The sequence below is a fragment of the Lithobates pipiens genome, unplaced genomic scaffold (assembly GCF_037356315.1).
Source record: "Lithobates pipiens isolate NorthernLeopardFrog02 unplaced genomic scaffold, aLitPip1_a1.2 Scaffold_10, whole genome shotgun sequence".
Classification (NCBI taxonomy): domain Eukaryota; kingdom Metazoa; phylum Chordata; class Amphibia; order Anura; family Ranidae; genus Lithobates; species Lithobates pipiens.
The window spans coordinates 20,630,511-20,639,719 of record NW_027507686.1 but is presented as its reverse complement, the minus strand read 5'-3'; positions in this window follow the sequence as shown (position 1 = coordinate 20,639,719).

The following is a 9,209-nucleotide window of genomic DNA, read 5'->3' as shown; positions in this document are numbered from 1 at the left end:
TTATAGCTCAGAGCTCTGTGTTGACAATCAACACAGAGCTCTGTACAGAGAGAACTACTAGAGATCTAGTAGTAGAAGCAGCACACTCTACACACATTACACGTAGTTAGGCACACGTTTAACCCTTTGATCACCTAAGATGTTAACCCCTTCCCAGCCAGTGTCATTAGTACAGTGACAGTGTGTAGTAGTATTATCTCTAATCACTGTATTAATGTCACTGGTAATGTCAGTGGCTGTTAGCCAGTTCCCCATGTCAAATTGCCTGCCACATTATCGCAGTCCCATTATAAGTTGCTGATCACCGCTGTTAGTAGTATAAAATAAATAAATAAAAATCACAGTATGTGTATATATATATATATATATATATATATATATATATATACCATAGTTTGTAGGCACTATAACTTTCATGCAAACCAATCAATATACACTAATGCCCCATACACACGATCGGAAATTCCACCAGCAAAAGTCGGATGTGAGCTTTTGGTCAGAAATTCCGACCGTGTGTATGCTCCATCGGACTTTTGCTGGCAGAATTCCCGCCAGCAAAAGACTGAGAGCAGGTTTTCAATTTAGCGATCGGAAATTCAGATCATCTGTACCAATTCCGATGCGCAAAAATTCCTACGTATGCTCGGAAACAGTTTGACACATGCTCGGAAGCATTAAGCTCAATTTTCTCGGCTCGTCGTAGTGTTGTATGTACGTCACCGCGTTCTTGACGGTCGGAAGTCCAGAGAACTTTTGTGTGACCGTGTGTATGCGAGCCAAGCTTGAGCGTAATTCCGTTGGAAAAACCATCCAGATTTTTTAGACGGAAATTTCGCTCGTGTGTACGGGGCATAATTGGGACAGGTTACATGTTTTGAGTTACAAAGGAGGTCTAGGGCTAGAATTATTGCTCTCGCTCTAATGATCGCGGCGATACCTCACATGTGTGGTTTGAACACCGTTTTCATATGCGGGCGCTGCTCACGTATGCGTTCGCTTCTGCGCACGAGCTCGTCGGGACGGGGCAGTTTGAAAAAAGAATGTTTTTTCTTATTTGTTTTATTTTATTATATTTATTTTTACACTGTTTTTTTAAAGAAAGGTCCTCTTAAATATGAGATCCGGGGTCAAAAAGACCTCACATGTCATATATGGACTTAAAAAAAAAATTGTCATTTGAACAAATGACATTGAAAAACAATTTACAAAATATTTTAAACACTTCGTTTAGCGAGAATGTTATTTCTCTACGCTCTGGGTGATCTTCTTCACTGATTTTGTCTTTGTTATCCAGCGGTTTATCCGGGGCTAAATCTTAATCGTCAGACATGTTGCCACTCAACTCACCACTCGGTGTGCCTTTTATAGGAAAAAGTAATTAAAACAAACAGATTCTATTTATTATCTCATGGAAAACAGAAATAATGACTAACAATTGAGCAAATAATAACAGCTCAGATTGTGCTCAGCAGATAAACCTTGTGGGCTGAATGAAGTGAATCATTAGAGAAAGCGGCCTTGTGTAATGTATTGAAATTGTAATAGACGCAATTTCAAGTGTCGGCAAGGTGGAATAAAAGCACAATTCAATTAAATGTATTAATTAATTAATTAAATAAAAAAATATATATTTTTTATACTGCGCTGTGATTGTGTCACTGAAAAATTATGTCAGTAAACCGCCATTGAGCAAAGATGCTAAAATTTTAAAACCAAACATCACTTTTAATTAAAAAAAAAAAATATATATATATATATATATTTTAGTTGCCCAGAAGTAGCTGAAATTAAAAAGCTTTTAACCACTTAAGTCCCGGACCATTTTGCTGGCCAAAGACCAGAGCACTTTTTAGCGATTTGGCACTGAGTCGCTTTAACTGACAATTGCGCAGTCGTGCAACGTGGCCCCCCAAACAAAACTGACGTCCTTTTTTTTTCCCACAAATAGAGCTTTCTTTTGGGGGTATTTGATCACCCCTGCGTTTATTTTAAATAAACAAAGAAAGAGCGACAATTTTGAAAAAAATCATTATTTTTTACATTTTGCTATAAGAAATATCCCCCAAAAATATATATTAAAAAAACACTTTTTATTCCTAAGTTTAGGCCGATACGTATTCTTCTACATATTTTTGGTAAAAAAAAAATCTCAATAAGCATTTATTGATTGGTTTACGCAACAGTTATAGCGTTTACAATGGCATTTTTATTAATAATTTTTTTTTTACTAGTAATGGCGGCGATCAGCGATTTTTATTATGACTGCGACATTATGGCGGACACGTCGGACATTTTTGACACATTTTTGGGACCATTGTCATTTATACAGCAATCAGTGCTATACAAATGCACTGATTCCTGTCTAAATGACACTGGCAGTGAAGGGGTTAACCACTAGGTGGCAGTGTAGGGATTAAGTGTGCCCTGGGGCATGTTTCTAACTGTGGGGGGGCGTGGCTATGTGTGACACGTCACTGATCTCTGCTCCAATCACAGGGAGCAGAGATCAGTGACACTGTCACTAGGCAGAATGGGGAGATGCTTGTTTACATTAGCGTCTCCCTGTTCTTCCTCCTCGTGAGACTATCGCGGGTATCCCCACAGTGATCGAGTCCGCAGGACCCACGATCCGAATCACGGAGGTCCCGACCGGAGTGCGCGTGCGCCGCACGCGATGGCACGGCGGCAAATTTAAAGGGACGTACCTGTACGCCCACTTGCCTCTCCGTGCCATTCTGCCGACGTATATTGGCGTGCACCGGTGGGCAAGTGGTTAATGCAATACTCAGCCCTTCTCTACCATGCTGCCCCCTGCCATAATGTTGCAGTCACGATAAAAATCGCAGATCGCCCGCCATAGGAAAAAATCAATAATAAAAATGCCATAAATCTATCCCCTATTTTGTAGACACTATAAGGCAGCGATCACCCCCCTCTGCTTGGGAGACGGACGTGAAGGTGGAGATCAGAGATCAGAGCCTTACCTTAGGTAGAAGACAGCTGGAAAAAAGAGCCAAAATTTGCAGAGGGAAGAGGTCAAAAGTGGGTAGCTTGGTAAGCTATCTGCTTAAACCGGAGTTCAGTTTTAATCACCATTTAAAGTATAACTGAAGGCAAAACATTTTTTTATTTTAGTTTTGGATAGAGTGGAGAAAAATTAGAACTCATGTCAGTTTTTATTGCTCTCTGTGCCCCCTTTAAGAACATTCACCCTCTCTTTTTTTGTCCTGTTGCCTCAAACTTGATGTTATTGGAATAATGCCTTAACTTTGGTGTTAGTAGGATGAAGAAAATTTCAAATTTGGTGTTAATGGGAAGAAGAATGCCCTATATTTAGTGTTGGAAGGAGGAAGAATGCCCCAAATTTGGTGTTGGTGGGAGGAAGAATGCCCTAATTTTGGTGTTAGTGGGAGGATAAATGCCCCAAATGTGATGTCGATGGGAGGAAGAATGCCCCAAATTTGGTGTTGGTGGGAGAAAGAATGCACCAAATTTGGTGTTGGTGGGAGGAAGAATGCACCAAATTTGGTGTTGGTGGGAGGAAGAATGCCCCAAATTTGGTGTTGGTGGGAGAAAGAATGCACCAAATTTGGTGTTGGTGGGAGGAAGAATGCACCAAATTTGGTGTTGGTGGGAGGAAGAATGCCCTAATTTTGGTGTCCATGATAACAAGAATGTCCCAAATGTGGTCTTGATAGAAGAAAGAATGCCCCAAATTGGTGTTGGTGAGTGGACGACAAATGCCCCAAATCTGTTGTTGGGAAGAGGAAGAGCTCCCAAAATTTGGTGTTGGTGGGAGGAAGAATGCCCTAATTTTGATGTCAGTGATAACAAGAATGCCCCAAATGTGGTCTTGATAGAAGAAAGAATGCCCCAAATTTGGTGTTAGTGAGTGGAGGACAAATGCCCCAAATTTGGTGTTGGGAAGAGGAAGAATGCCCCAAATTTGGTGTTGGTGGGTGGAAGAATGCCCCAAATTTGGTGTTGGTGGGTGGAAGAATGCCCCAAATTTGGTGTTGGTGGGAGGAAGAATGCCCCAAATTTTGATGTTAGTGGGAGGAAGAATGCCCCAAATTTTGATGTTGTGAGAGGAAGAATGCCCTAATTTTGATGTCAGTGATAACAAGAATGCCCCAAATGTGGTCTTGATAGAAGAAAGAATTCCCCAAATTTGGTGTTGGTGAGTGGAGGACAAATGCCCCAAATTTGGTGTTGGGAAGAGGAAGAATGCCCCAAATTTGGTGTCAGTGGGAGAAATAATGCACCCAATTTGATGTCATTGTGAAAAAGAATGCCCCCAATTTGGTGTCAGTGGAAGAAAGAGTGCCCCAACTTCGGTAGCAGTGAGAAGTATAATGCTGAAGCCCTTGCTATTTAATGGGTACATAATTGAACAGATGCTTTGTGTCCTATGTTGCCGGTTATGCTTCTAAAAGATGACGTTGGAGCCAGAACTATAAAGGCTCTGACAGGCAAAGCCAACAGTGCCTGCAAAGATCTCGTGCTGCATGTGGAAATTCAAAGCGTTCAAGCACCGGACACCCACTGCCACTCAGCAGACTGTCCTGGAGCCTGCCTGTGGAACACAGAACCTGTGGGCAAATGCCCAAAATCATGGGACTGTCGTGCAGGGGCCAGGACACTTGGCATCTCTACATGTACAGAGCTTATGTACGGAAAGTTTGCTAACAAGAACATTACTTGCTGCCCCCCAGAAGCCATTCAGGACTTTTAAAGCTAAAAAAAAACCTGAAGAAATCACAGTTTGAAGCTGATTGGTTGCCATTGGCAAGAAGAAATGTTCTTCTTGGCAAACTGTTTATAATAGGGGCAATTTCTTATAAAGAAAAAAGCAAGGCAACAAGCAAGGTCTGGCAGACGCAGACCTTTACATATTGTACATTCACATTAGTCCTTGCCCTCAAGGTTCTTAGTCTAAGGTCCCTTTCTCACATGCGTACACAGATATAGTAGGGTCGATTTTAGACAGGAGTCAATTAACCTAGCAGCATGCCTATGGCGTATTGGGGAGGGGGAGAACTAATGCAAGTGCATTAGTTGCAGATAATGAGATTCAATGGGATTTAAACCAAGCTTCTGAGTGCTGCAGAAGTCCTAATTTCTAAGCAACTTGGAGGACCTAAAGATATTATTTCTTGGTGGTCTATGTATGCTATGTGCAGTTGGAAGTTTTTGGGGTTTTTTTGATTACCAGCTTTGGCCTGATGATCTGTCTACCTTTTTTTCCAAGCCTGTGGGGGGATTTGCGTCTTCTGTGCTACAGTCCTGCAAATGCGTATGGATAGATTTGCTTTGAAACCTTGGCTGATTTCTACTGCCAGTTGAGCCCCGATATTGCTCAGTCAGATGAATTTGTTCTTGATGTTCAAATTGCTCCATAATACAGCAATACATGGCACTTATCAGGATACTTACATCTGCTTTTATCCTGTGACTCATCCTTTTGTTACATCACAGGGTGGGCAAGGATGCCGACAGATGAGCATTCCTGGAAAGACATTTAACTCCATAGAGATCATGGGCTGGACGAGACACGGAACAGGGCTGCTGTTGGAAAGCAGTGGGCCTAGGGTTGCCACCTTTTCTTCAAGTCAAACCCCAACACTTTAGCGGCGCACATCAATTTTTTTTTTTATAGTATAAACTATACATATATTTTGCTATTTGCTATTAAATAACATTTCTAATCATATGAAGTTAATGAAACAAGCGTTCCCCTTTACATCAGAGTCCAGAGAGTTCCCCTTTTACATCTGAATACACAGATGTTAATGGAAACCCTTGAGTTTTTGGATTTCCCTATCACTTTTTACATATGAATTCGCAGAGTTCCCTTTTACTGTAAGGGGCGACTCTGCAGACTCTGATGTAAGGGAGAACTCTGGTGACTCTACAATAAAGGATGCTCTGGGAACCCTAATTTCTGATGTACGGAGAGGACTCTGATGTAAGGGGTAACACTGTGCCCTTTGGTGTAAAGGGGAACTCTGATGTAAGGGGTGCTCTGAAAACCCTAATATACCTTAGTGTACTCACTCAGAGGCAGTAGAGAGAAGGGGGAGACTTCAGTCACAGACAGGGATGGATGATGAGCTCACGTACCCCTTGGTAATCAGCATCACTCATCCAGATGTTTCTGAGGCTGCTAGACTTCAAATTTTCTGCCCCCCCCCCACTTTCCTTTTCTGAGGCAAAGCGCAGAGGAATGGAGTGTGAGCAGACACAGAGGGGTAGGGTGCGAGACGTAGAGGTGCAGATCGAGCCCTCTCTCCTCTCTCGTCTGTGTGTGTGTTGGGGGGGATTGTTAGTGTTGGCTTTGAGAAGTGTGAAAGAGGGTGTAACAGACACTCTCGGCTTAACAACTGCAGCCAGCAGCCCTGCTGGGAAGCCATAGTCCAGACTGAATAATGCGTCTGGTTTTAATGCAGTCTAAAACCCGGACACATTATTCCAACCCCGAACTGCCGGGTGAATCCCAGAGTGTGCGGACATGATACAGGAGTTGGTCAGAGAGTGTGCGGACATGATACAGGAGTTGGTCAGAGACTGTGTGGACCTGATGCAGGAGTTGGTCAGAGAGTGTGCAGACATTATACAGGAATTGGTCAGAGAGTGTGCAGACATGATACAGGAGTTGATCAGAGAGCATGCGGAAATTATACAAGAGATGGTCAGAGACTGTGCGGACATGATGCAGGAGTTGGTCAGAGAGTGTGCAGACATTATACAGGAGTTGGTCAGAGAGTGTGCGGACATGATACGGGAGTTGGTTCGAGAGTGTGCGGGCATGATATAGGAGTGGATAAGAGTGTGTGGACATTATATAAGAGTTGGTCAGAGAGTGTGTGGGCATGATACAGGAGTTGGTCAGAGAGTGTGTGGACATGAAACAGGAGTTGGTCAGAGAGTATTCGGACATTATACAGGAGTTGGTCAGAGAGTGTGCGGTCATGATATGGGAGTTGATCAGAGTGTGTGGACATTATACAGTAGTTGGTCAGAAAGTGTGCGGACATTATACAGGAGTTGGTCAGAGACTGTGCGGACATGATACAGGAGTTGGTCTGAGAGTGTGTGGGCATGATACAGGAGTTGGTCAGAGAGTGTGCGGACATGATACAGGAGTTTTTCAGAGAGTGTGCGGACATGATAAAGGAGTTTTTCAGAGAGTGTGCGGACATGATAAATGATACAGGAGTTGGTCAGAGCCTATGCGGACATGATACAGGTTTGGTCAGAGAGTGTTTGGACATGATACAGGAGTTGGTCAGAGAGTGTGCAGAAATGATACAGGAGTTGATCAGAGAGTGTTCGGACATGATGCAGGAGTTGGTCAGAGTGTGCGGACATGATACAGGAGTTGATCAGAGAGTGTGTGGAAATCATACAGGAGTTGATCAGAGAGTGTGTGGACATGATACAGGAGTTGGTCAGAGAGTGTGCGGACATGATACAAGAGTTGGTCAGAGAGTGTGCGGACATGATAAATGATACAGGAATTGATCAGAGACTGTGCAGACATGATATAGGAGTTGGTCAGAGAGTGTTCGGACATTATACAGGAGTTGATCAGAGAGTGTTCGGACATTATACAGGGTTGGTCAGAGAGTGTGCGGACATGATACAGGAGTTGATCAGAGAGTGTTCGGACATTATACAGGAGTTGATCAGAGAGTGTTCGGACATGATACAGGAGTTGGTCAGAAAGTGTGCAGACATGATACAGGAGTTGATCAGAGAGTGTTCGGACATAATACAGGAGTTGGTCAGAGAGTGTGCGGACATGATAAATGATACAGGAGTTGGTCAGAGACTGTGCGGACATGATACAGGAGTTGATCAGAAAGTGTCCGGACATGATACAGGAGTTGATCAGAGAGTGTGCGGAAATCTTACAGGAGTTGATCAGAGAGTGTGCGGACATGATACAGGAGTTGGTCAGAGAGTGTGCTGACATGATACAGGAGTTGGCCAGAGAGTGTGTGGACATGATAAATGATACAAGAGTTGATCAGGGACTGTGTAGACATGATTCAGGAGTTGGTCAGAGAGTGTTCGGACATTATACAGGAGTTGGTCAGTGAGTGTGTGGACAAGATACAGGAGTTGATCAGAGAGTGTTCGGACATGATACAGGAGTTGCTCAGAGAGTGTTCCGACATTATACAGGAGTTGATTAAAGAGTGTTCGGACATGATACAGGAGTTGATCAGCGATTGTGCGGACATGATACAGGAATTGATCAGAGAGTGTTCGAACATGATACAGGAGTTGGTCAGAGAGTGAGCGGACATGATAAATGATACAGGAGTTTTTCAGAGAGTGTGCGGACATGATACAGGAGTTTTTCAGAGAGTGTGCGGACATGATACAGGAGTTGGTCAGAGAGTGTGCGGACATGATACAGGAGTTGGTCAGAGACTATGCGGACATGATACAGGATATGGTCAGAGATTGTTCAGACATTATACAGGGTTGGTCAGAGAGTGTGCGGACATGATACAGGAGTTGATCAGAGAGTGTTCGGACATGATACAGGAGTTGATCAGAGAGTGTGCGGACATGATACAGGAGTTTTTCAGAGAGTGTGCAGACATGATACAGGAGTTTTTCAGAGAGCGTGCGGACATGATAAATGATACAGGAGTTGGTCAGAGAGTGTGCGGACATGATACAGGAGTTGATCAGAGAGTGTTCGGACATTATACAGGAGTTGATCAGAGAGTGTTCGGACATGATACAGGAGTTGGTCAGAAAGTGTCCGGACATGATACAGGAGTTGATCAGAGAGTGTGCGAAAATCATACAGGATTTGTTTAGAGAGTGTGCAGACATGATACAGGAGTTGGTCAGAGAGTGTGTGGACATGATACAGGAGTTGGTCAGAGAGTGTGCGGACATGATACAGGAGTTGATCAGAGAGTGTTCGGACAGTATACAGGAGTTGATCAGAGAGTGTTCGGACATGATACAGGAGTTGGTAAGAGAGTGTGCGGATATGATAAATGATACAGGAGTTGGTCAGAGACTGTGGGGACATGATACAGGAGTTGATCAGAGAGTGTTCGGACATGATACAGGAGTTGGTCAGAGAGTGTGCGGACATGATACAGGAGTTTTTCAGAGAGTGTGCGGACATGATAAATGATACAGGAGTTGGTCAGAGAGTGTGCGGACATGATAAATGA